The sequence below is a fragment of the Argopecten irradians genome, chromosome 2 (genome assembly GCF_041381155.1).
Source record: "Argopecten irradians isolate NY chromosome 2, Ai_NY, whole genome shotgun sequence".
NCBI classification, from domain to species: Eukaryota; Metazoa; Mollusca; class Bivalvia; order Pectinida; family Pectinidae; genus Argopecten; species Argopecten irradians.
The window spans coordinates 49239600-49267144 of NC_091135.1; the positions used below are offsets into that span (position 1 = coordinate 49239600).

Consider the following 27545-nt stretch of genomic DNA (forward strand, 5'->3'; position numbering starts at 1 on the left):
TTCAAGCGTATTCTAAACTCAAATCTGTGATTGAGGATAATATTAATTAGGTATCGGACATGTACACTGGTATTTGTGTATTTAAAATCGATATTTACCAACAGATAGTTTTTATAAGATGGCAGACACCGAAAATCGCCACTCTATCTTATGCGAGTAGAGTAGGGCCCGTTGTCCTCGTGACGTCACAGGTCAGGGGTCCCGAATCGGGGTCAATGGCTTGGGGCTTCAGGTGTGTTCTAGAGAATAGTCGCATTATCTCCAATACCGTAACCGCTATGAAGCTCGCACTTTCTCCATTCTAAATTTTATCCAATAACGCATTTATCAAGCCATATATGCCAAACCATTCCGTGTACACTTTAAACATATTTTATTGAAACAAAAGGATTGGGCACAAATTATTTCAACTTATATCAAGCCCTTCCAACAATATTAAAATATACATAGTCAACATTTGAAGATGGCGGACTTAAAATGTCATTCAGAAACGAAATCTCATGCATGCTCGAAATCAATATAAACATCGAATAAACATAGCAGTTTTAAACATACATATTTCCATTTTTCTTACATACTCCATCAGAGAGAGAGAGAGAGAGAGAGAGAGAGAGAGAGAGAGAGAGAGAGAGAGAGAGAGAGAGAGAGAGAGAGAGAGAGATTTTTGTATCAAGAATGTGTTTTTGAGTTTCATTAATAATAAATACATTATCGTTATATGATAAGTTAGAATCGCCGAACAACAAGGTTTGTAGGCTGAGTGGTATATTTTACGTTGTCGAGCATATAAGTTACAATTAAAAAAATAATGAAATGCGTCTTCACATTCAAAACCATATGTACAGCTTTGGTCGTCAGTAAGATTTACTCTGAACAGGTCATATTTTAGGATACTGGATTTATTTCTTAGTCTGCAGTGCAAGATATTAGTTTTCCGGTCACCAAGGAGAAATAGATAGGATGGACATGAATTATGTTTTTACGGAGAGTATCTCCAAAAGTGCTAAATCTTTTTGTCAGTCTAATATTAGTATCTAAACTGTTCCAGAGCCTTATAGTTGATGGAAAGAATGACATATTATGTGTTCCGAGACGGTTATTGGGTAAAGTGTAATTTTCGGAGCCTCTTTCATCTTTTCATCCTTCTGATGTTTAATTCACTATAAACGAAAATCGAGAGCAAACTATTGCCAACAATCATTTTCAGCTCTTATTTGTACATGTCAAATTTTAACATATGCATTGAAAATACTCTAATTCCCTAAATATTGATAACTTTTGGTGATGAATAAGACATTAAAGCTCATCTTAATTCATGAAATATGGCACGTAAAACTTTAAATGAAATCTATGTACAATAATTATCGATTACAAGTATTTGAGTGCATGTTGTCAATATCTAACTTTATTTTTTATGCATTTTTAATAGTTTCACTTATTTTTTCCGATAATTACGATGGTACACATTCGAATTGTGTATGGATTCATTAAACGTTATCAGTACCACTATTAAAATAAGCCTTTAAGCGCAAATATGTAGGTCATTTACTTGACAATACTTCGTAACATATGTTTATTTGCTGGTCTTAACGTTAATAATCTGACATAAATGCACATACATCGACAGTTACAAACAATATAAACATTATTGAAATCTGCAAACAGACCCGGATTTCGCCTATTTAAAAGTTCTATTAGTCATTGACTGTAATTCGTACAATGTATTTGACGGAGAAGGGAAGTAACTCCGATAGATCGCAATGGAAAACTGCCTGTAATGTATACTGTTATCAAGACTTGCAAAATGTCGGTGTTAATAGTTTATTGTTTGTTGATAGTTGTTACAACATGGATGTCCATTGTTCTCAATATAACTTCCTGCAATGATAATGCATTACCCCTAAAAGAGATACCTTTTATAAGTTTTTTAGTCTTAATGTACCTAGCTGACAATTGTATTTCACATTTCATTTGTATTTTGTAATAACATCACTTCATGTCATACTATATACCTGTTACTGATGCCCTGTTCATTATCCAACCATGCACTAATCAATCATTCCTATTAATTTATGTTCTCCAACAAACTCATAACTTTTATAAATGACACTCACGTGAACAATGAGATAGTTACAAATACAATGCTTGTTTGTGTTAATACTTGCGAATATTAGCAGTTATACGGTATCACGATTGTAAAACAAATGCAATAACATTAAATCCAATACACTCAAAAAGTGGCACAAAGGTATATCTAATATTTTAAACAGGTAATATGTATATGTTTAGACACTTGATTTGGTTATTTAATACATTTTATTTCCAGGCTCCGTGCACCTTCATTCCTCTTACTTAACGCGTGACTTGTTGCTCACGGTGATGTCAATACTTTTGTCGATTTGTCAATGATCAATGTTCATATTTGATGAACACATTTCAGCGTCATCAGTATTTTCTCGTTTACTCCCGCTGTCCATTTGATTCGAAAGTATATCAAGCGTTTCCCTGAGATAAAAAAAAAAAACACAAAAAGTTCAAACAAGATGTGTAAATGTTACCAAGATCTAATCATTCCAGCTTAAATGTTCAACTTTGACTTCTGTCCCGCATTCGGCATTGACCAATGCTGGAGTTTTTTTTTCTTTTTGTTTTTTCTTCGTTGAATTGATAAACACTTCATATGTTCAGGAAATACAAAAGGATTTTATCTGATCGGATAATCCAAATGTTGCATGATGTTATTTTCATTTGACCATTTCAATATATACTGTTTGATATAATTAGATATGGTATATTTGCGAAATTAAATTTCTGACGAATTCGCAAAATTGTACATGTACTTACTGTATCCTTACGAGGGTTTGTTCTTGTCGAGCAAGGCGACCTGTTACCGACAACAAACTCAGTTTGTGAGATTCAACACATTCATCTATACTCTGCATGTTCTTACTGAGTTCTTGTAGAGGTGGTGACTCCCATTTGTCCAGTACTTTGTTGATGTCTTTCACTTCTATATTTTTGTTTACCTTTTTACGAAGTTTCTGAGGAAGAAAGATAAAAGCACACATGAAACTTCTACATAATGTACAAACTAATAGAAAACTAGTCCAACGAAGGTATCATTACCTGACCAGCAGTTATTCCCAGAAACTTTTATTCATGACCATGGCATTAAGTTTTCCCCTTAACTCTTGTATACCAATCTCGAATGAATCGTAAGATTTTTACATTCTGCCCCTTTCAGGGGTGAAGGCAACTATCCTGGTTTTTTTTTCAGAAATGCGTTTCATCAGCTACTACCACCTGTAGTTTTCTAGTACATTTTATATATCTGTAAACGTTTTCCTTTTCTTGTTTCTGCTAATTTGTATGTATGTGTGTAAAGATGAGTATGTAAGTGATGACTTCTGACTATTCTTGTTTGTGAGAAAACCCGAATATATGTATGTGATTACATGTATGTGCGAGTAGGTGCGTGTATGTGGTGTAAGTGGTATGAATGCTGTGCGATGCCTTTATTTATACCAACAGCTCAATTCTGCTTAGTTAATGAATTATGATCATTAATATTACTAAGGAAGATTGGAAAGGACCTAAGAGATTTTTGATAATGATAAGTGATTATGAAAATGAGGATGAGTTATATATGATGATAGTGAATATTGATGATGATGATGCATGATAATGATGATGAGATGATAATAAAGATGATGCGGATGATGATGAACGATTACAGCATTGATGACGGGTGGCCATGATGATGAGGATGAGTGATGAAAATGATGAATTACGGTAAAAATTATGAGAAAATGTAAATGATGAAAGGATTTGATTGGTGAAAGTGATGATGAATGGCTATGGCTTATGAGAATGATAATTTTGAGTGTGTTGATGAGGATCAATTATGACTGATGAGTATGACCTTTTAAATGTGAATGAAAATCTGGTGAGAATGATAATAATGATAAGAAATAATGTGCATGATTAGAAGGAATATGATAATCTATATAATTCAAAAATAATTAATCTAACTGTTTTTGTCTGTATATATTACTGCTGTTGGAAAAAAGAAAATAATTTTAAAAAACCATGAATGTTATCATTTAGTTCATTGTCCTGTCTGGATGTTATCTCAATACGACATGTACTATAAGACATTGGAAGGTAGGATTCGGTTAATCCTAGGTAAGACGGTATTTCACATACCCAAATCAAGCCACATTTTTCTTTTTGACTTCCATTTATAATATTGTCGTAAAACGGATACCAGAATTGTAAATGTATTGCAAACTAATACATAGAAGCATATTTTGTGTGTTTGTTTTGATGCTATATATTCATCAAAAAGGTGTCCATTATTATTGTCAAAACAATTTTCAAACCATTTGGTGATTGGACCTAACTTTCTTTTAACAGCCAGGATCCCCATGTTAGCAGTTTGTTACGTGTATGAATGTGTGTTTTGGGAAGTTGCTGTATAATCGTATTGTGTCTTCTTGTAATACTGGAACTCTGTCAAAGTATATAGTACTATCTCACTGAAGCATGCCGCTTATCAACAACCCACCTAGTAATTTTGTACTGATGGGCAAACCAGAAGTATCATTCCCTTTATGCTTAGTGCATAACATCGCATGAAACTACCATCTTTATAGATAACAGCATGTCTCGACCAGACAACATATCCCAGGACCTTCCTTAACGAGGCATGTCTCGACCAGACAACATATCCCAGGACCTTCCTTAACGAGGAATGTCTCGACCAGACAGCATATCCCAGGACCTTCCTTAACGACGAATGTCTCGACCATACAACATATCCCAGGACCTTCCTTAACGAGGCATGTCTCGACCAGACAACATATCCCAGGACCTTCTTTAATGGGTTAGGCTAATGTTCAAAGCAAACGAAAATGGTGTCGAAGGAGAGATTATGAAAACAGATAACATCCCAAATTAAGGCATTTTCACGATCATGCAATATTGGAACAGCAGGTAACAATCTATCTACAACGCAGATATTTTTGTGTTAATTAGACATATATATATACTATAAACACCAGTTATTGTTCAAGTGATGGATATCATTTATGCTCTGTCTGTCGGCGGTGGAGCATCTTTAATAATATAACAGCTAATGTCATCGGAAAATGTCCACCTGTTTGCAATGAATGCACAGTTGTCTATGTGGAACATATGTATGTTTTGTGAGCTGAGATTTATAAGCATACAGCCAAAAGACACAGAAAACACATCTAACCTGAACCTGATGAAAAGTACTAAATCGTCTGCTCCTGTTTTTGATAGTGAAAAAATACCTTTTGTCAGCGGTGGAGCATCTTTAATAAATCTATAATATGATCTAGAAGATATCATTGGAACAGTTTTTTTAATGGCTGGCAACGGATGAAATTTATGTCACATTTCTTGGTTTTGGTATGCGGCCCATCGAATCCTCGAACCCTTGCACAGGTATGAAATTCCTGTGCCATATAAAATGGAAACACGTTTTATTTTGATTAAATTGAGGTCAATAATAGATTACAGTGATTTGGTTTTGGTAGGTCACAAGCAACCTTACCAAGGTGAAACCATACATCACAATATACTACTAATGCTTTGTAGTATAATGGATAATGTCCAGACAAGACCATGTCCGCAAGGATGAAAGATGGCGTGGTAGAAGGACGAATGTACTGACAGAAGGACGATCAGACTGACAAAACAACACGACACAAAACTATACCTTTCCCCCTTCGTCCAAGTGGAGGGCTATACAAACAACGCCAGAAAATAGTTTTTAATCATAAATGATTTAAAATGTTAGAAACAATTCATTAATCCATTCAAACATAAAATGGTGGCCATATTGAAAAAAGGTGTCCGAAAGCCTTTTTTACATTCAATAATGGCACAAAAATTAGGATTCTACGTCAAATAAGTTTTAAAATATTACACTTTAAACTTTACTACGGCGAAAAAAAAAAACAAGATAGCTGATAGTTTTACCAATTATTAAATTATTAACATTTATTTTTTTGCTTTCAATAACCTTAACAATAAAGGTATTAACGCAAAAAATAAGATTTTACATCAATTAATTTTTTAGATATCAAAATTCAAGTATATCTACGGCGGCCATTTTGGAAACCAAGATGGCCAACAACAGTTTTATCCATTACTAACGTTCCTATTATTATTCAATAACCCTGAAAATATAGGTATAACGATATATTTATCAGTTTCTAGAAAATAATTTAAGCATTGTCTGTCGGCCATAATGAAAAACAAGATGACCGACAGCTTTTACCAATAACTTATGTTTACATTTGCATTAAGTAAATATAACCCTGAAATATAAGAAGTATGTGAAGTATAGAAAAAAAATTAGGATTCTTCATCATTTAGATTATCAAGATATTAAACTTTTGATATTTTTATGACAGCCATTTTGAAAAATGGCAGGCATAGTATTGCGGCTAAGCATGAAAATCGTTCAAAGCTTGAAGAAAGCATGAAACTTTGCGTATGAGTTCTTCAGGACATACGGTTTCAGGAACAAAATGGACCCCAAAAAGCATGTCCCCTAGCGGCCGCCATATTGGTTTTCAAAATGGCCGCCAAAAACCACCTTCTTTTACCCACGTTCAATACCAGCTAAACACAAACTTAAACGCCTACACCCATATTGTTGATACTTAGTAACATTCTAGTAGTGTTAAACTTCATGTAGAAAAAACGCCATTTTGTATTTCAAGATGGCCGCCAACTTTGCGAGGTATATCTTTTTCTTTCATACCTGCACGTGTAATACTGGCTGGTCTAGGGCAATACACTCATGTCGCCTGAGGCTGTATTGCATGGCTACCCATGCAATAAAGCCTCGTGACGTCACGGCGTCAACAAAATCTCTATTTCCTCGGTAAAATTTTAACATTTTTTTCACAAAATTGACTGGTTTTACTATAAAAGATGCAAGCAACGGAATTTGTGTTGAAAATATCACGTAATTTTTCATGTATGAAAAATTGACTTCCAGTCGTGGATTTCTTCGAATTTATTTCAAAATGGCGGGATACTATAGTTGTAAAATTGCAGTAAAACGTCGTGGTATGAAAGAAAAATACTCTTTCATAAGTGGATATGAAGGATAGGGATATTCTACCCTCGGGATCACAAAATGTTGCAAAACCCTCGGCAAGCCTCGGGTTTTACTACATTTTGTGACCCTCGGGTAGAATATCCCTATCCTTCATATCCACATATGAAAGGGTCTTATAATATATAATGCATTTAAATATATAAGCTGACTTTAAGCAAATATAGTGTGAGTACTTTTATTTGTGTAGTGTTTGATACATACATAATTTGATTCTTATTTTGATTTCAACATGACCGCCATTTTGAAATCCAAGATTGCCGTTTAAATTAAAGTTGTTTCCGAATTTCACTCTGTTAATTATCGAGCAAAAAATCAAATTAATATTTATTAACGTCTACACCCATATTATTGGTACTTATTATTGATACTTATATTTTAGATCATTCTGGTAGTGTTAAACTTCATGTAGAAATACCGCCATTTTGCATTCCAAGATGGCCGTCAAATTTACTACATGTGCCTATATCTAGATATAATAATAATATAATGATTTGCTAAGCTGACTTTAAGCAAATTAAACACCAACAAGTACAGTGACTATTTATATTTTGTAGCTTTTGATACAAAATAATTCGATTCTTATTTAGCTTTCAAAATGGCCGCCAATCTGAAATTCAAGATGACCGGCAGCATTAAATTAAAGATACATAAATTAACTGAAACGGCTGATAATTTATGAAACATTACTTTAAAAGTTGAGTCCCAAATGTTATAAACTTCTGTAAATATTACACTTAGCATTATTCTCTAAACCAATATGAATAGATGAATTGAAAGCAAACTTTAATTTCCATAAAGCGGGTCGTTTATGATCCCCGACGTCGTCCTTATCATTTCACCCTTTCAGACAGGTATCGGACATTGAACTATTTCAGTGTACAGCAGCTTGAAATAACTCATTTTTATGCCTGAACGATAATTATTGTTCTAGCTAAGCACAAATTAAAGCCTATATTTTCTAAAATCAAATTTTACACGATAGCAATATTTGTCATTCTGGAAAAACAGTCATACAAGAACTCGGTGCTTTAAATCTAAAAAGAGGCTTGGGCAGAGACTTTTTAATACAAAATGTAAGTTCATATTTAATTAGAGAACAATCCTAAATTGATCTGTGAAATCTTCAAGGATATCTTCACTTCATCATCACAATAACCTATTGGTATACTTTACACTGTCTACAAATGCAAGATGTACCAACACCTTATAGAAGATACTGCAGAGACTTATTATATTTGTCATTCGGAAGAAAGATATGATATCTGATAAACTGTAGAGAGCAGAGCAGGTGTTTCCTCAAAACCAATTGAGGATCATCTCCTTTTTGAAAGTGGAATGTAAGATATTATTCCAGAAGAATGGAAATATTCATGGCAGCTAACGGATATATTTTGTCTAAAGCAAGAAGGCATTTAAGGCTTCAAATTGTTTATTATGACTGCAACCATCTAATGCATATGGATGATATCACACCTCTATTCCTGACCACAGAAAGGGAATTATCAGAAAATATTTAACCAAAATCACTTTGGCAGTTATTCGAGAGATACTTTGTGTGATGGAGAAATGTCAGACTTGCTGGCAGAAGTACTAAATGCAAGGATATCATTTGGAATTCGTCTTCCAAAGGAGGCTTCATGGATGAGATGGTCGCATTTATATTGCATAACCACGTTCATGCTCGGCCGTCAACCGCATCTCCGGCAATTTGATGCGGATTCAGGGAAAGATATTACCTCTATTGTTAATAATCAGAGAACATGTCAGGGAAACTGGTTCGATGTAATTCCATACGATTCCAACATCAGGAGACTCCATTTAAGGAAGGACTCCGAGTAAGTTCTTAGCAAGGTTTTGCCACCAAAGCTTGGATGTCTACCTCGTCTGACGTAACCCGTTGTGGTACGTCCGTATATTTAAGTCAAAACTTAACAAATGTTAGCTGAACCTCCGAGCTAGAACCCTCATTACTGAAGATGAAGGTGAAGAACAGATATGAAGAGCTATGCTAGCAGTGCAGTATGTGCAAACGAAATCCAACGAAATCGCACAGCCACCGTCCGTAAAACATGCATACGGCACCAAGTACTGGGTGAAAATATATTGTAACGATGGAGAACAGAAGAACAATAAGCCTTCAACTAAGTGCAAACAATGGTGATGATAGAGATTATAAACAATATTAGGACCACATAGACAGCAAACTAATTTAGTCAGGTATTGGTCATCTAGACAGCAAACTTACTTAGTCAGATATTGGTCATCTGGAACCTTGCCGAATTTAGTTCTTGATGACATCGATATATGACAAAAAATGGGAACGATAGTGCAGGCCTTAAAAAGTATAGCGGTTGCTATGAGAAAGCGCTAAGTAAATTGACAGACATCATGAAAAGAGAAAAAAAAACAAAGAAGCCCTATCCACTAAAAGAAAATACTTTCATCAACTTTTCTAAAGGCAGATAGGGATGACAGACGTCTGTATGATCTGAAGAAGGCATTTATACATAAACATGAGAAATAAGGTGGATTGTGTTCTCAGACACCATAAGGTGAAATATGTGTCTAGATGTTCTCAAGTGGTTATGGATAATTTGACAGTTCTAAAGGAGTTACGCTATGAGGAAGAATTTGAAAGTAGGAAGACGAAGTATTAAGATTTGGTAGAAGATACCAATACCCTATAATGTAGGAATTGGTGTTCCTGATTCCTGCACGCTCAACTTAAAAGCTATTGCCAACATTGAAAGTATAATCGGTAGTGACAAGAAATCGACTGTGGATTTACTGTCAAAAACAGAAGAGAATGCACCCTAATGATCGCAAGGTGACAAGGTATTAGTAAGGTGTTATCTGCAAATGGACAGTGATTTGGTCAATCGCTGTTGACTTGCGACTTTGAGGATGTTCGAGTTGATAATTCGATAAGTTTTGACTTTTTGAGAGTGAAATACGGGAACAACTTTAATTTTAAACGGCCATCTTGGATTTCAAAATGGCGGTCATGTTGAAATTGAAATAAGAATCAAATTACATATAAATGTATTTATGTATCAAACACTACAAAAATATAAGTACTCTCACTATATTTGTTTAAAGTCAGCTTATCCATTTAAATGCATTATATATAAAGATATAGCTCGCAAAGTTGGCAGCCATCTTGAAATACAAAATGGTGGATCTTCTACATGAAGTTTAACACTACTAGAATATTACTAAGTATCAACAATATGGGTGTAGACGGTTAAAGTTTGGGTTTTGCTGGTAAAGAACGTGAGTTATGGGTCACAGAAGGTGGTTTTTGGCGGCCATTTTGAAAACCAATATGGCGGCCGTTAGGGGCCATGATTTTTTGGGGTCCATTTTTTTCCTGAAACCTTATGTCCAAAAGAAGCCATATGCAAAGTTTCATGCTTTCTTCAAACTTTGAACGATTTTGCCGAAAAATCGACCTTAGCCGCTCCACTAGGCATGGCCGTCAGAATCAAGATCCGCTTGGGGTCCCGTTCTCAAATACCTTGTATAAGGTCGTAGTAATGGCGTACCAAATTTCATACTTATATTACGAAGGGCACGATTTTATGCTTAAGCCTCTGGACTATATAAGATATAGAGCAATGTTAAATAAAAATACCCTTACGTGTTTGATCATACTCCTGATTTCCACTCGGGCCAATATACGTGCCCGATTGACCTCTACTTGCCGTTGTGCGTCGTTTTGTATATTATGATAAGTATCACTTAATTGGGCGATCAGCATGTTTAAAAGCAGTACTATACAACAGAACAGGAACAGGACCACCACAGTACAGCTCCAGGGACTGGAACATAAAAGGACATAAATTATGTATATATACTGCATTTTTCCGCTCATACTCCGTATAGGCATATCAACTTAATACTTGTAAAGTATGTAGCATAATCGAGGCCAGATATTCCATTGATTGTATTAAAATATTATGGCGGTTTTTAGTTTGTAAACCCCACATAGGCTTTTTGGTTTATTAATTCTTGAAAGAAATATTGTTTTATATGTATTTCACATAAGTTTTGTCATGTATTATATTGGATTATCATTTGTTGTTTATTTAATTACTACCCCCTGCGAGAGTGGCCTTATTCATTAAATATACCACAATTATGACTTACATTATGTTTAACGTACATGATAACGGTGTACTTACTCATTATTTGTGTATTCTATTATCTTCTCAGATTCTATCAGGATCCGTAGACCAAGGAACAGTATTGCCAAGAAAGAACTACAAAAGAAACATACATTTAAAAATACTTGCCTTTTTAATAATCTAAAACTTTAAACATTAACCTAACTCTTACCTGTAACAAATCATGAGAAGCAATTAGACAAAAAAGTAAATTTTGATAAGGTGACGACACAACTCCAACAAACGACATATTTATCTGTGTAGATAATTTCTCAATTACCATAGAGATTTCATCAATTCGATAAACTAAAGTTTATCACAGAATAATCTCTAATCAAGTCTTTTGTCCACCGTCGTGCGTTGGCCGTTTACATTGCCATGTGAACAAGATGACTACAGAAAATATGCACCGAATATATCAAAACTTGGCATGCCGACGAACATTAGAAAGACCTCTTGTTATATTTTGATATTCTTGATAAATGAAAGTTTTGTTCACATTGTCAAAGAAACACAAAATACATCAATTACATGTAGCTAGTAAATCAAATAAGTAATTAGTATCTGTCAGGTGACCGTTAAGGCCCACGGGCCTCATGTTTTATTTAAGTCGTAAATGAAAGTATACACGTGTAGGTAGGACTTTAAAATTGTACCAAAAATGTCCCTATTGCATTGATCGTAAATGGCGACTAAATTTAGGACCTTATTTTTCTCTTGAACTACGTAAATTTCTTCTTCCTAACGTCTCCCTTGGCACCGCCTAACTTTTGGCCTTCTGTTGAGTGCTCATCCTATGAGCTAGGCTCTGGTTTCTGTTCCCTGGCCGAGACACACCAAAGTCTTTAAAATCAGTAGTTTCTGCTCCTGCTTAGCGCTCAGAGAGTAGGACGGCTGGTTCACCCATTCTCAGTTCAATATGACCGGGTGCGATTAATAGAATCTTACATGGGTATGTGAAGTGGAAAGGGATATCTCGACCCTCGTGAAAAATTTTGGCCGATCAACCCAAAGCTTGCCGAGGGTTGACGGCCAAAATCTTTCACGAGGGTTGAGCTATCCCTGTTCACTTCACAGACCCATGTTTGATTCTTTTTCTCTCATACTCAGTAGAAAAAACGACGAAATTCCACTTGGTTTCCAGCTTTTTTTATCGCGCCATTATCGTAGGAACGTCGTTATGCGTCAAAATTGATGACGTCATCTACAATACGCGCCGCAATTACGCCGAATGTTGATGACGTCAGGTCAGTGTCTAGCGCGTGTGAGCTGTCTTACACCCCTCCCCCCCTGTGTAAGATAGAGATATATTTTCCCTAGCAACCACGGGATATCCCTAAGAAGTATATGAGAAATGTTGCTTTGTGTCTTCGACACCATGCTTCAGTGATATAGCACTATGAAAAGGACAATAGTTCCACTATGTTAAAAGACAACACGAATACAACACAGTCTCCCAAACACGCACCACACACTACATCCATGCTGCATGAAGCATACATGGTAGTCCTTCCATACATAACCCTGGCTGTCTATGTACATATAAACAAATATATCCATCTCATTTAATAATTGGACTTACTACCTTACTACAGTGTATGTAGAGTTGACTGATGACCTACCTAGTATCGTCCACCGTTAATTCTCGAGGGCCACCCCTTAATGCAAGAATAAGAGTTCCACTGAAGGCAAGCAGGAATACGCTAAACAACATCATAAACTGGAAGACGTCTTTCAGTACTCGCAAGAGAATCTGCGCATAAGCTCCTGTATGCCTATAATGTGAAAACTGCGTTACAATTACGAAGATGCAAGAAAGAATTTACTATAGGTAGTTTCATGTTACATTCACTGAAAAAAAGTATCTAGCTATATACAACCACACGTATTTACCTGAAAACAGCTGCATATTTGAAGATACGCAATGTCCAAAGGAGGAATACCACAGAGAATGTCTGCCATTGGCTGTTGTTGTTTGTGAAACGTAGGGGAATCAGGACAAGCAGGAGACAAGACGAAGCCAACTGTAGGTAGTTTAAGCTCTCCTTGAAATAATTGAGTCCTTGCCTATTAAACGTCATATTTCATTTTTTAGTGAAGTCGGACCCAATGAAACTACTTAATACATCCTGTTTCATATGCTCATGAGTAGATGAGTATCGGTCTTCACGCAAGCAAACATTCTAGACCAATTACAGTTCATATGATTTATTTCAAAATCAACTCAATGCAATATCCCATGCAATCGACCAAAGCAAGATTTAATCATTAAATAAAAACAAGGACATAGTCATTCAGATCCCCCGCCAATGGAGATATCAAAGCTGAAGTAAGTTTGATTGTGGAGACTTATGTGTAGGAAAAAAACCCAGGAAAAAGGAAGTTGAGCTAAAGAAATATGGAGTATAATTCAAGTAGAACGGGGCTGCAATTGTTGAATCAGGTATACAGCCTTGACATTTATATTAGACTATATACACAAAGATGGGTGGAGTTTTGCAAAGTAACATTTACCATTTACCATGATATTTTCAGCAATGTTTCCATGGTAACGGAAAAAGTGCAAAAAATGAAAACCTAAAAAAAGCAAAAGGTACTACTAGACCATAAAAAGAATGTGTCTATGAAGTTTCGATGAAATATCTCTGCTGGTTTTAGAGTTATGCTCCGGAAATGAACCTGCTACAAAAATATGATATTTTCAGCAATGTTTCTATGGTTACAGAAAAAAGTACAAAAAGTGAAAACCTTAAAATAGCAAAAGGCACTACTAGACCATAAGACTAATGTGCCTATGGAGTTCCGTGCATATATCTCAACCGGTTTTCCAGTTATGCTGCGGAAACGGACCTGGTACAAAAATATGATATTTTCAGCAATGTTTCCATGGTTACGGAAAAAGTGCAAAATATGAAAACCTAAAAATAGCAAAAGGCACTACTAGACCATAAGAACAATGTATCTATGAAGTTTCATGGAAATATCTCTGCTGGTTTTAGAGTTGTGCTCCGGAAACGAATCTGCCATTTTCAGCAATGTTTCCATGGTTACAGAAAAAAGTACAAAAAGTGAAAACCTTAAAATAGCAAAGGCACTACTAGACCATAAGACCAATGTGTCTATGAAGTTTCGTGGAAATATCTCTTCTGGTTTTAGAGTTATGCTCCGGAAACGAACCTGGTACAAAAATATGATATTTTCAGCAATGTTTCCATGGTTACGGAAAAATGCAAAAAATGAAAACCTAAAAATAGCAAAAGGCACTACTAGACCATAAGACCAATGTGTGTATGAAGTTTCGTGGAAATATCTCTACTGGTTTTAGAGTTATGCTCCGGAAACCATTCGTACGGACGGACAGACGGACGGACGGAACCCATTTGTATATCCCCCGCCAACTTCGTTGGGCGGGGGATAACAATAACTAACCAAGGTCATTTTCTAGTATAACACTTGCGTATGTATATGTCAAAACCCAACAAAGGTGTAAATTTTAAAACTGCTTGTTTTCGTTGACATGAATTATCCTCCCTGTTGTAGATTTGTGTGAATTAGTTTCATATAACATAATAACGAAATAGTTTAGAACTTGATATGCCTGAAGAGTAAAGACTTACTTGATCATCTGACGGATTTCATAAACAAGCATGGTAAACGCAACGACGATACTCAGCACTTCACAAAAGGCACGTATGTAGTCCATAGTGTTGTCATATACTAGTGGGTCGTCTGCTTTGGCCGCGGATATGGCCGCGACAACAACACACAGGTAGGCCATGATGAAGATTAAAGCATTTTTACTGAAAAATAAAGATAACATATTTTAACTATGACATAATCATAACGGAAAGCAATATAACAGAAATGGGACATAAACAAAGACATTGAAAATATATAGAAATATCAATTAGTATAGACGCTAAGTAACCAAAGTATGCCAACAAGAACAGCAGTAGCAAATAAATTAGGTCAATAAATTCTATAAAAAGTAAAGATTAATGAAATCGAGCCAAATACATATGCATATGTAAAAATATAGTTATTTATCAATTGTGTTTTAAATGTTGTTGATTTATCGTTAGGGATATATCTTAAGATTACTAAGAGCTGCTGTTCTGGCCATCAACTATTATTATTTATTTTTTATTTTTCATTTATTTATTTTTATTATTTTTATCGTATTTTTTCGCATTTTTTTTCTGAGTCAAAATGTTCACAATGTCATATAATCTAACCAACATGTTGACACGTGTTTAGTTATTAAAACATATTTATCATTTATTTTGAAGGCTAAGTGGAATTGAAGTTTAAAGTATTAGAATTAAAAGATTATGCTTTATCTGACAGTACTTACAAAAACACAATCCTCCCGTACAGCTTCCATTTTTGTCGTATCAATAATCTCATTACGTCGTGGCTAACCAACGTCTGAAATGATAAAATTGTTTTTTTAAATAAACCCACGCATCATTCTGACCAGATACGGGGGATACGGCAGTTCATCTAGGAACGTGCGATAGAAGGCACGCCCTGCTGATTACGGTATCCCCTGTATCATGAAATATATATCAACACTTACAAAAATCTTATTATTCTATTATGAGAGGTATTATGGCCCTTTCCAGAGGGATCTGCTCTCCTATAGTGTTGTCTGGCGAGATGTAGTCCCCGAATCGAAGGCGAGGGGACTATACCTCGCCAGACAAAACTATAGGAGAACTGTTCCCGAGGGAAAGTGCCATAATAGATTTAGTACGTCACATGACATTCGTTATGACGTCATATATTTGGCCGCGTGCTCATTCTCGGGAGAACTTTGGTATAGTTCCCGTAGTCAGGTATATTCTCCTGTAGTCAAGAAAGACAGGGAACTGTCGCAAAATAGACCACGGCTGTGATCCAATAGCATTCCTAGTAATTATCATGTGATGTACTAAAATAAATTATTTTTCCACACTAGCATTTGTTGAAATTGAATGACAATGGGTTGTTTTAATTCCACAATCGATTTATTATTTAATTTTACAGGGGAAGTGAAATAACTCTGTTTACCAGCATTTTCACACTTGGAACACATATCATGCGTGTTCATCATAGCCAGTTGATCTAACTAGACGTGTCTACTTGTAATCCAGAAATATATGTAATGATTATCATGCACAAAATATGCGCTTTCCATAGAACAAAACTCTTATATCAAAAGTTCCGATTCAAGAGAAATACTTCTAGTAAAAACCGGCTTCTGTAGTTTACAAAATAGTTCGTCACACATGTCTATACTCTTCAATGACATTACGAACATCCATTTCTTTTGTTTTTATTTTAAACAAAATCATATTAAATTTGATGATATACAGATAACAATTACGTGTTCCTATTTTGCTTATGTTATGAAATGTTACTTTGGTTGATAATCTGATAAACATGTATATATATTATGCTACGTGTCAAATATCAGGTCAATAGGCCTCTTAGCTATACACAAGAAGTTGTTTGAAGATTTTAGCCTGTTTAACCTCTGTGACCTTGAATGGCGGTCAAGGTTATTCATTTGACCAAACTTGGTAGCCCTTCATCCCAGCATGCGACTAGTTTGCCAGTTGTCAGTGTTTGTCAAGTCAAACATACAAACATGAACTAAAGTCTAACAACACATACAACCGTGATCTTCCTTAATCCCAGTTATTAATAAGTCGACCATTATCAGCCAATAAAAAATAAATGAAAACGAGCTTACCTTATTTCCTTTCTTTGAAATAATTTGGAACGGTGATTTGTTTTCTATCTGAAAGTCGGCATGATCAGGACTGAACCCTTTGTCATCACATTCCAGTATATCAAAGAACACGTTAGCTTTACCATCCCTATCATCGAGGTCTACCATGCAGTTCAAAATGGCCATCACAGTTTTCTGGAAAGAGAAAGTAATCTCAGGTAACGCATAGTCATGGGTCTTTTTGGCGACACGGAATACATGAATACATAGCGACCAGAATGGTAATATTTTTTATCAAACTACATGTAGGTTAAAATTTGGTTAAATGAGATTAGTTGCTCAAAGAATGTTTTAATCATCCAACTAACCAACATAAAAGGTGTGCCATCAAGTAGCAAACAATATGACTGGACAAGAGAGGTAACTTATTTTCGGTCCGAAATATCCTGGTATATTCCTTTGCGATCAGTTTCCAGCTATCTTATTTCAACTTCATTTCAGGGTTTTATCATTTTCTGTCCATGTGCTTTAAATGCCGTCAGCTAATTAACAGCCAGTGTCAAGTTTCTGTATTATGTCAGTATAGCAATTATTGTATTTATGCAAAATTGTGCCTACTGCGTTAATCTGCTTGTTTCAAAGTAAATATGTTTACAGTAGCCAATGCAAATTAGTTTCCATATGGTTGCCTTTTCAACAACCAGTTTATCTGTAAATTATTTAATCAAAGAAAGGGAAAATAGTGTTTAAAACAAACCTCCATTAGATGCGGCTCCAACAGTTTCCGAAGTTTGAATTCTGCTTCCGTCTGCCCGGAACCAGAAAACATCGAACGTACCCTAATTTCAGATAAAATGTTACACAAGCCATCACATGGAAATGGAGAAGATAACATTTTGTCAATCAGCATGAAGTTGTTTAAAGGGACAATTCAGTCTAAGAGAATGTTAAAATTTGTACATATATCAGTAAAAACTAGTTCTAATGGAAATTAGATCAGTCGGTTTTACTGTGATATACCTGAAAAGCCCATGATTGTGACATGTGTGTAGATGTTCAAACTCGCTCGCTGTCCGCCATTACACATTGCGGTCGAATTTCTTGTATGCCGAACCCTGTCCCTTATTCGTACAGTAAAACAACTTTTGTCTAGAACTGCTAAAATCGCTCTGACAGTAGTATGTTTACCTTATTAGGTGAATTGTCTTGCCTAAAATTCATTTTATCACCTTCTCAGTGGTTATGTAGTTTATTGTTTAACGTGCGTGACTTTGGCTCGGGTATGAGTACAGCGACCATATTGTACCTGCTTAATCGTATTGATTTTGCTTCTTGGTTATGTAAAAGAATTAGCCTGAGTGAATTGTCCCTTTAAGGTTATAACATACTTTATCTAAACTTTTGAAGTAACTAAACACCTACGATTTTGATATTATGACATGTTATTTATGATATGTATACTTCACTGTGTATTTCTGAGTCTGGAAGTCATTCAACGTTAATTCAAATATTTGCTTGTCAATACGACATTGACCAGTGTGCATTGATTGCGCAAGGCAGAGACCCATTATATATAGCTGTAACATATGATATCTAAGGTATAAAGTATACCTACTGATTGTTCTTCATGTGAAATATGAGCAGGGAAGCTATATCGTCGTTTTTATCTGTGACGGCTATAGAGAATGGTAACAGGTTGTCGATATCTCTCACATTGGGCCACGCGCCATTATCTAAAAGTTTCTTGCATACGTCTGTCAACTTGTTCTTTGTGGCTATATGCAATGGGGTTTCCCTTCTTTCGTTTTGAGCAGATGGATTTGCACCCCGACTTAAAAGGCAGTTCATAAGGTCTTGTAGCTGTAAAACGTGTTATCATTTAGCTATTATTATGATAATGAATCCGAGGCATATTATTATTTGCATTATGGTTTCTTTTTTCATCCATAAATACCACAAAAGACTACTTATATGAAGTATGTTCAATTACGATAGTTTTGGAAACATCGATAATGTATGACGTGTTTTCAATATTTATGAAGTAGATGGATAGACAGATAAATCAAATAAAAAGTAGGTTCTGTTATCAACAATTCATAACATATCGAAGACAACCGATATCATCTTTTGTTTTAACACATAATCTGTCTGATATCTATATAATATGCCACTAAATGTTAATATAACATGGAGCAGCACTTCGGATTCGCTGGGAATTCATTGTGATGTTCTGATATGACGTCAGCAAACACCAATTGATATCCTGCATATGTCACTAGTGTAATGTAACCTGAACTCTTTTTTCAGGTCAATGTAACGTCATTAAACAACCATGTAATGATCACCAAGGCTCTCAAAATTTCAAGCTTCTTAAGATTCAAGATACAATCGTATATGAACTGAGCGTTCATTTAAAATTCTATAGTATAGCTTTTGTTTGTTTGTTTGTTTGATTATTTTAACGTCCTATTAACAGCTAGGTTCATGCAAGGACGGCCTCCCATGTATGCAGTTTGTAGCGTGTGTGTTTTAGGAGACTGCGGTATGTTCGTGTTGTGTCTTCTTGTATAGTGGAACTGTTGCCCTTTTTATAGTGCTATAACACTGAAGCATGCCGTCAAAAACACCAAGCAACACACCCCATCCGGTTTGCAGATAGAAAGATTGTACATAGAAACATTTACAAGATTCAAAGGCATTTCGAAGGTTATTGAATTTAATCTGATTTGTACTCATGTTTCACTGATATTCCAGCGTCAAAGGATGCAATCAGAGTTGGACTGACACCAACACCATGCCAAACTTACCCGGTCTTTGTTTTTCAGAGTTTTGACAATGTACAGCAAGGCCTTATCCTTGTCTCCTTCTGTTACTATTAATCGGTCTATATTACTATTAATCGGTCTATATATACTTCATTTTCCGCCTCTAGTTTTCCTATCATGTGTTTGTTTGACTTTTCTGTAACCTGTAAAATAATAGACTTATTTCCATAATGTGGGTGGGTATTGCACACTTTTGTATTTGTATACTCCTTGTTTATTTGCACGTGTTTTGTTGTAAAAAATGTAGAAAGACAAAACGTAGAACAGATTAATTACCAAAGATTGGCAATCCAGTAGTAATGTCAATCTGCAGCTTTGTGATATATATTTTATTTATTTCGATAGGTTAGTGTGAAAGTATTAATTGGTTATAAACAGATTCTAATGTGAATATACATACCTCCTTTTGGAAGGAATCTTCTAAGACAATGTTTCCGAAGTCTTTAAGTGATGTGCTATTGTCGCCGTGGACCAAGTCTACGTGTGAATGGAAATGTTGATTTGTTAATCACTAGCTTTAACGCTGGTACACCTGCAATCTTTCACGTAAGTCAGACCTCTGTGATCATCAGGATGATGTGACTATTACGCTTTTATGCGTCTTTAAGTTTAACATGCAATCAAAGCAAAGTTATGAAAAGGTAAATTGTAAACTAAACAAGTTTATTTAGATTATCATAATAGAAGTAGAAAAGGTCCGGTCTGGAATTTGGTTTGTATTGAGACGTCATAACACTAAGTTGAACGCAACTCTTCTATCATTGACTATATAATGTCATATTGTTATTTAACTATTAGACATACATGTCTACTAATATATGGGTAGATATTATTATCGAATGTTCAGGAATATTAACGAAAAATAAAAAAGAGATAATAAACAGTGTGACGAAACGCATATTAAGGGAAATAAATACCAGCTTATGCTAGTTATTGTAGTTTAATACTTACGGTATCGGGCGTACCGACCGGCTTTCCTCCATAAGTCTGCCATTGTCACTGTAGTTAGGTGTATAGGATTTCTCTCTAAACATCATACATCATCCGCTATAACTTATATTTCAAGGAAGTACGTAAGTTTAGATTTACTCTACGTTTTCTGAACGTAAAACATAACCGCATTCCGGTGACTTAGGCAAGAGGACATATTATTATAACAAGAGATCCATGAGGCATGCTGACCAAAAACTATCAATGTCAGTCAATGTCTGCTTATTGGTCATATTTATTCCTTAATATTCACACAATACATCCAGAAGATACAAGCAATGACGACAAATATCGTCAGTAGTTTCCATATCTAAGACGGCAAAAATGCAAAAATGCAATACATACAGCATTTGACAGATCTATTTAGTACTTGCTAAGGAATAGCGATCAAATTCTTCAACAACTGAAATCCCAGAGTGTTGCCTCGACAATCCAAGATGACTGCTTGTCGACAATCTTGTGGGCCGACAAGTTTCTCTCTCAAAATGCAATATACTACTGGGACAAACACGAGGCCTACACATACATTTGGGAGAGAGATCCCTTCAGTGCGTTTTGCGATATATCAATAACAAGCTTCAAATTTTGAGATTCAAGATAGCAGCCTATCGGCCATCTTGTTGACTGATTAGTCGCACAATACATTATAGACAAAAAGGTACATGTGCGTGTAGTCTTTACCTTACAGGTAGGACGTAACAATTGTATCTGCTGCCCCTTTTGCATGATCGTATAAGGCGACAAAATTTAGGATATTTCTTTTCTTTCTTCCTAACTTACTTTCTTTCTCCTTCCTAACGTCTCCTCTAAGTGGTAGTTTCTGCTCCTGCTTTGGGCTAAGCATCAGGGGAATGGGACGACTGGTTCATCCGTTGTAAGTATAACATGACCGGATGGGATGTGTTGCTTGGTTTCTTCGACGGCATACTTCAATGATATACATTTGTAGGACTAGCACTATAAAAGGACAACAGTTCTACTATACATGACGCAACACGAATATACCGCAGTTTCCTTAATCACACACCTCGCACTTCACACACGCATCACAGCGCATACATGGAATTTCGTCCGTACATTATTATTTTTTTTATTAATTAACGTCCTATTAACTGCTATAGTCATGCAAGGACGGCCTCCCATGTATGCTGTGTGTTGCGTTTATGTTGTGCGAGGTGGGTGTTTTGGGAGACTGCAGTATATTCATGTAGTGTCTTCTTGTATAGTGGAACTATTGCCCTTTTTAAAGTGTTATATCACTGAAGCATGCCGCCGAAGACACCAAGCAACACACCCCACCCCGTCACATACTGATAACGATCAAACCAGTCGTCCCACTCCATGTATACTGAGCGCTAAGCAGGAGCAGAAACTACCAATTTTATAGACTTTGGTGTGTCTCGGCCAAGGAACAGAACCCAGAGCCTTCCTCACTGGGGTGAACGCTCAACTAAAGGCCAAGAGTGAGGCGGTGCCAAAGGAGGCATTAGGAAGGATAAAGTCAGTTAGGCAGAAGAGAAAAAATAATATCCTAAATTTAGTCGCCTTTTACGATCATGCAATAGGGGCAGCAGGTACAACGCCCTACCTGCAGGACAGTATGACCCTTGTTGTAAATAGGGCGTACAATTGAATCAAACAAACAGAAAAAAGTGTGGAATCTAAAATAAATCTCTTTAGTACCTTTTGAGAAAATAGCGTTAACGGACGGATGGACAATGAACGAAAGGGGATTTGATCCATGAATTCCAAAATATGTGGTCGTATTTTCTGGAGGGAATGCATATTTTTAAAGATTATATTACTTTTATTTTGTGTTAATATCCCAATATACCGTTATATATGTACTTATAAAATAAAGGGGACGTGGCATTTAAACACTTAGCCATGACGCAAACACCTTCGTGTCTAAATGACTCATTTCCTCGATTGTGGTTCCGTTAATACTTTAAAGAAGTACCACTTGAAAGTGAATATGTTTTATAAAGTTATTATGTCTGAGGTTGTCACTTGCTGGTCATACCTGCATATACTTTAAGGTCTATATATGGGCAGTACAGTACTGCGTATTGGCTTTTCATGTTTTTACTTTGAGGCATATGAACATTTTCATAGTATTTTCACAGCATACGTTATATGTACTATATCTTAGCCTATATGTGCTTATAATTACAGTTCAGTAATGTAACCTATATATCCTTCATTTTACAATGGTTTTAATGTTTTTGTTAATAGAAATTAAATTATTTGGGTTTATATATTATCCAATAATGAATGCCATCAAAGTCGTAATGTGAAGACATGTGTTTTTGTGCCTTGTTTGTTGTATCAAATAATACATATGACGAAACCATAACAAATATTCCTTATGATATGAATATGTATTGCTTCAGAGATTAATTGTGTGGATAGCCAATTTCATTTATAATTCAATAATTTGAATCGTACTATGGATGGTATATACGCATTCTAGACCCAAACTCGTTACCTGCCCCAGACTTTCAACCCATCATAAAATGTGTTCAAATCGTCTAGTCCTTCCTTAATTTTGTTATCGCTATTTCCCGAAAATTGTTTAAGGATTTCCGTCCTTACATGACCCTGACTGTTAATAGGACGTTAAAAAATCAAACAAACAAGATTAGGATTTTTCAAAATTTGTATTACGGTTTCCCTTGAATCCTTGCTACTTATATATGGCTTTAGAAAAAAAAGTCTTCGATTTTGACTGATTAAAAACTGTCACCCCTTTTTTCAAAGTAATGAGTGTACATTTCCTAAATTTAGCATGTAGGTCCCTGAGGACCTTAATCTATTTATATTAGATTTCCTCCGATTTCCAACCATCCGCATTGGCTAATATACGGTCACTTGACATTTCATATATAACAATAACATATCGACTCGTTGTTTCCAATTTTAGAAATACCGACTAGTTAATATTCCTTAGATTCTTAGTTCATTACGCAAACGTTGACGTTTTCAGGGTGTCGTCTTTTCCTGTAATTAGCATGCACATTCGACAATAATAAGGAGCTTTCTTTCGGTTCATGTTATACCAGCCTGATAGAATTTAAAATAATGATCGCTGGCGTATCAGGGTAGTGTAACAACCATATGAATCTCAACTAAGTAATATAATTGATATATATCATATATGTTTGTTCCTCTAATCTCATTGGCTAATACATGATAACGGGAGATTCGATATATAGCATATGTTTTTTCCATTTTTAGAAATTATCGAGTCAATATTTTTGCTGTGGCTTCATTATCCAAACGTTGAGTTATTCAGGGCGACGTCCTATGGCCATCGTTTTTCTTGTAATTAACATATACATAGGATTATTGTTTTGACATGAATCAGAGGTTACAAATTAAGGACCTTTGATTCGGTTCATATTTTGTAATACTACCTTCCCGAGCTCATTTTAGATTCTACCACGGTGGTGAAACACCATATGGACCTCAATAAAGGTCTAAAATAGATAAATATTGCACATTTAAGACCGATTGTACAACCATAAGTGATTCCAAAATGTGTTGAAACAATTTCAATACCCTTCAAATTCGAATTTGCGTAACACACGAACAAATATTTAATACATCATAGTTCTTTATTAAACATCACTGAAGACCGTTATCAATCTATGTGTTTTAATCCACGAACAAATATTTAATACATCATAGTTCTTTATTAAACATCACTGAAGACCGTTATCAATCTATGTGTTTTAATCCAATGTGTAATTGAGGTTGTGCCAAGTCCCATACGAGGATGAGACATTTCTCATCCTCGTATGGACTTGGCACAACCTCAATTACACATTGGATCATGCATATATGGCGACACATTCTGTTGGAGGAAACAAAAATACGTAAATGTCATAACCGTCTTACGGAGATTCAATATTTCGCATTAGATCATTGTCATAATCATTTGTTGACAATGTTAATACTAGTCTGCCACCTCTTCGGCGCTAGTCTCATGTCTTAGATTTACACCTATTACGTCATGACTGTCTATTGAAGAATCATTTTTGTATGATTGTCTTCATCTACAGACACGTAAGAGTGTGATTTGAACATGACAAACAACGCTTATAAATAAGATTGGTTATGGTTTATATTCATTAAACTATCGTATTGTGAACATATGTTAATCTGCAATGCATCATATTCAATGATTATATACTATAATGGGAAATAGATTACGCTAAACATTGAAAGTCTAACACAACTTACTGAAGCAACCACGGTCCATCCTGAAGTGTACCAAAGGGAAATATACCACAAGCCCTCCGATTATAAATGCGGCTGCATATAAAAACTCGGTGGTGGGATTCTGAACTATTGGGATTATTACTAGGTACGTTGAGAAGGCAATGCAAATCAGGGGAAGCAAAATGAAGATCTGTAAAAAATGTTATAATGATTAAAGATGCTCCACCGCTGTCAAACGGTATTTTTTCACTATCAAAAGCATGAGCAGACGATTTAGTATTTTTCTTCAGTTAAAAAAGTTACTTTCTTTACATCATTACCATTATAAAAAGTTTGAGCTTCTAATTTTACTTCAAATTAAAAATATAGAAAATTATTAAATGCATCCCGAAAAAAATCCATGTCACTATATCCTATATGGAATGAAATACTGATTGCGCATGCACCAAAGGCAAAATGAACGATTTAAAAAAAAAAAAAAAATTGTGCTAATCAGACATATATATACACGATTAAACACCAATTACTGTTCAAATGATGAATATATTATTTATGCTCTGTCGGCGGTGGAGCATCTTTAATTAGTTCTTATAGTTTTCCTTTACATATGTGGTACGATTCCTTTATGACCAGCCAGGTATTGAGCTACGACGGGAGTGCAATAATAAATGAGAAAACTTCATAAAATTACCCTCTTATTGATGTTGTTAAACGTTTTAGCTTATGAATCAAAAATATAGTTGGGCATCTTCAAGCTGACAAATCACTTCAAAAGAACTACATATATAAGAATACTTTTTTTTGCATATCAGTTATAATTCAGAAGTAAAACAAATCAAAATTAATGCTTTTAAAAGCTTTATATCGATTTGATATTGCCGCTTTATTTATTGGAGATACGATAAATGTACGTTTAGTGCAATGAAATCTGCACATATGCAATAAAGAAATGGAATTAACACAAGGTTTTGGTGAGTAAATATGGTAGTACATGTATGATTACCGTTAATATGTGTAAGTTGACAGGAAATATGTCAACATCATTAAAAATATATCTGACCCTACTGTTAAGTAGTACATGTATGATTACCGTTAATATGTGTACGTTGACAGGAAATATGTCAACATCATTAAAAATATCTCTGACCCTACTGTTAAGTAGTACATGTATGATATGTATGATTACCGTTAATATGTGTACGTTGACAGGAAATATGTCAACATCATTAAAATATCTCTGAACCTACTGTTAAGTATTACATGTATCAAACAAAAACACGATAATGATTGAAATGTTATATCACTATGTTTTACTATAAAAGCTGTGCAAAAACCAAACACAGAAGTTGACACGCATATTAAAATGTGTAATTTTAACCATTGACATTTATTTTTTGCACGTCACATGTATATACCATCCTTCGTATGCCCACAAAGCATTGTAAAATGCCAGTGCGATCGCCGAGGCAGAATATGTGGTGTTAGAAAACCCCTTAGCTGTTGTCTCACCTGTAGAAACAGATAAACATCTGAATTTCACCTAAACATCATTAGACGCGTCTGTCTCGGCATGGTTTTGCATGGTATGACTTTGTGATAGATGTAATTAATGTTTTAATCCCGAACGACTGCTAATTATATCTCCACGTGTTTATGAGGATAGCGTCATTGTCAGAGAAAACGACGTAACATTCGTACTACAAACTAAGATAACAAGAAAATGTTATTTCTAAGAGCAGATAATTCCGTAATATGTAAAGCCGAAATATTAGTATCTCTATGATGCATAATGTCAAAGGCACTTTGTGTGGCCATTGTATTTTAAGGGTTCAGTTTCAGTAAGAAAATTGAAGATAATTTTATCTTACTATAAAATGCTTTGATTTCGCAGGGTTGACATTTGTATTCGCAAATTGTTTCAAAGAGTGACTTCAAACTTTCAGCGATAATTAAAAACATAGTGAACGTATATATCATAACCGGAAAAGGATCGATTTGCTTGTTTGTTTGTTTGATTAATTATGAGGTATGAGAGAAAATTTCACTTATTAGTGCTGATATATGTAACGTAAAAAGTACACTATTAATACTAAAGTACTAACGTTTTTTTCTGAAAATCTTTCGTTATTTTTTGTTTGTTTATTTGTTTGATTAATTAACGTCCTATTAACAGCTATGGTCATGTAAGGACGGCCTCCCATGTATGCAGTGTGTTGCGTGTATGTTGTGCGAGGTGCGTGTTTTGGGAGACTGCGGTAAATTCATGTTATGTCTTCTTGTATACTGGAACTATTTCCCTTTTTATAGTGCTATATCACTGAAGCATGCCGCCGAAGACACCAAGCAACACACCCCACCCGGTCACATTATACTGACAACGGGCGAACAAGTCGTCCCACTCCCCGTTTGCTGAGCGCTAAGCAGGAGCAGAAACTACCACTTTTATAGACTTTGGTGTGTCT

The 27545-nt window shown here is 35.2% G+C and overlaps 1 pseudogene; it reads right to left on the minus strand.

The window, feature by feature from the left end:
- Positions 1-356: 356 nt before the first annotated feature.
- Positions 357-20969, minus strand: LOC138315792 (transient receptor potential cation channel subfamily V member 5-like; annotated as a pseudogene).
- Positions 20970-27545: the final 6576 nt, after the last annotated feature.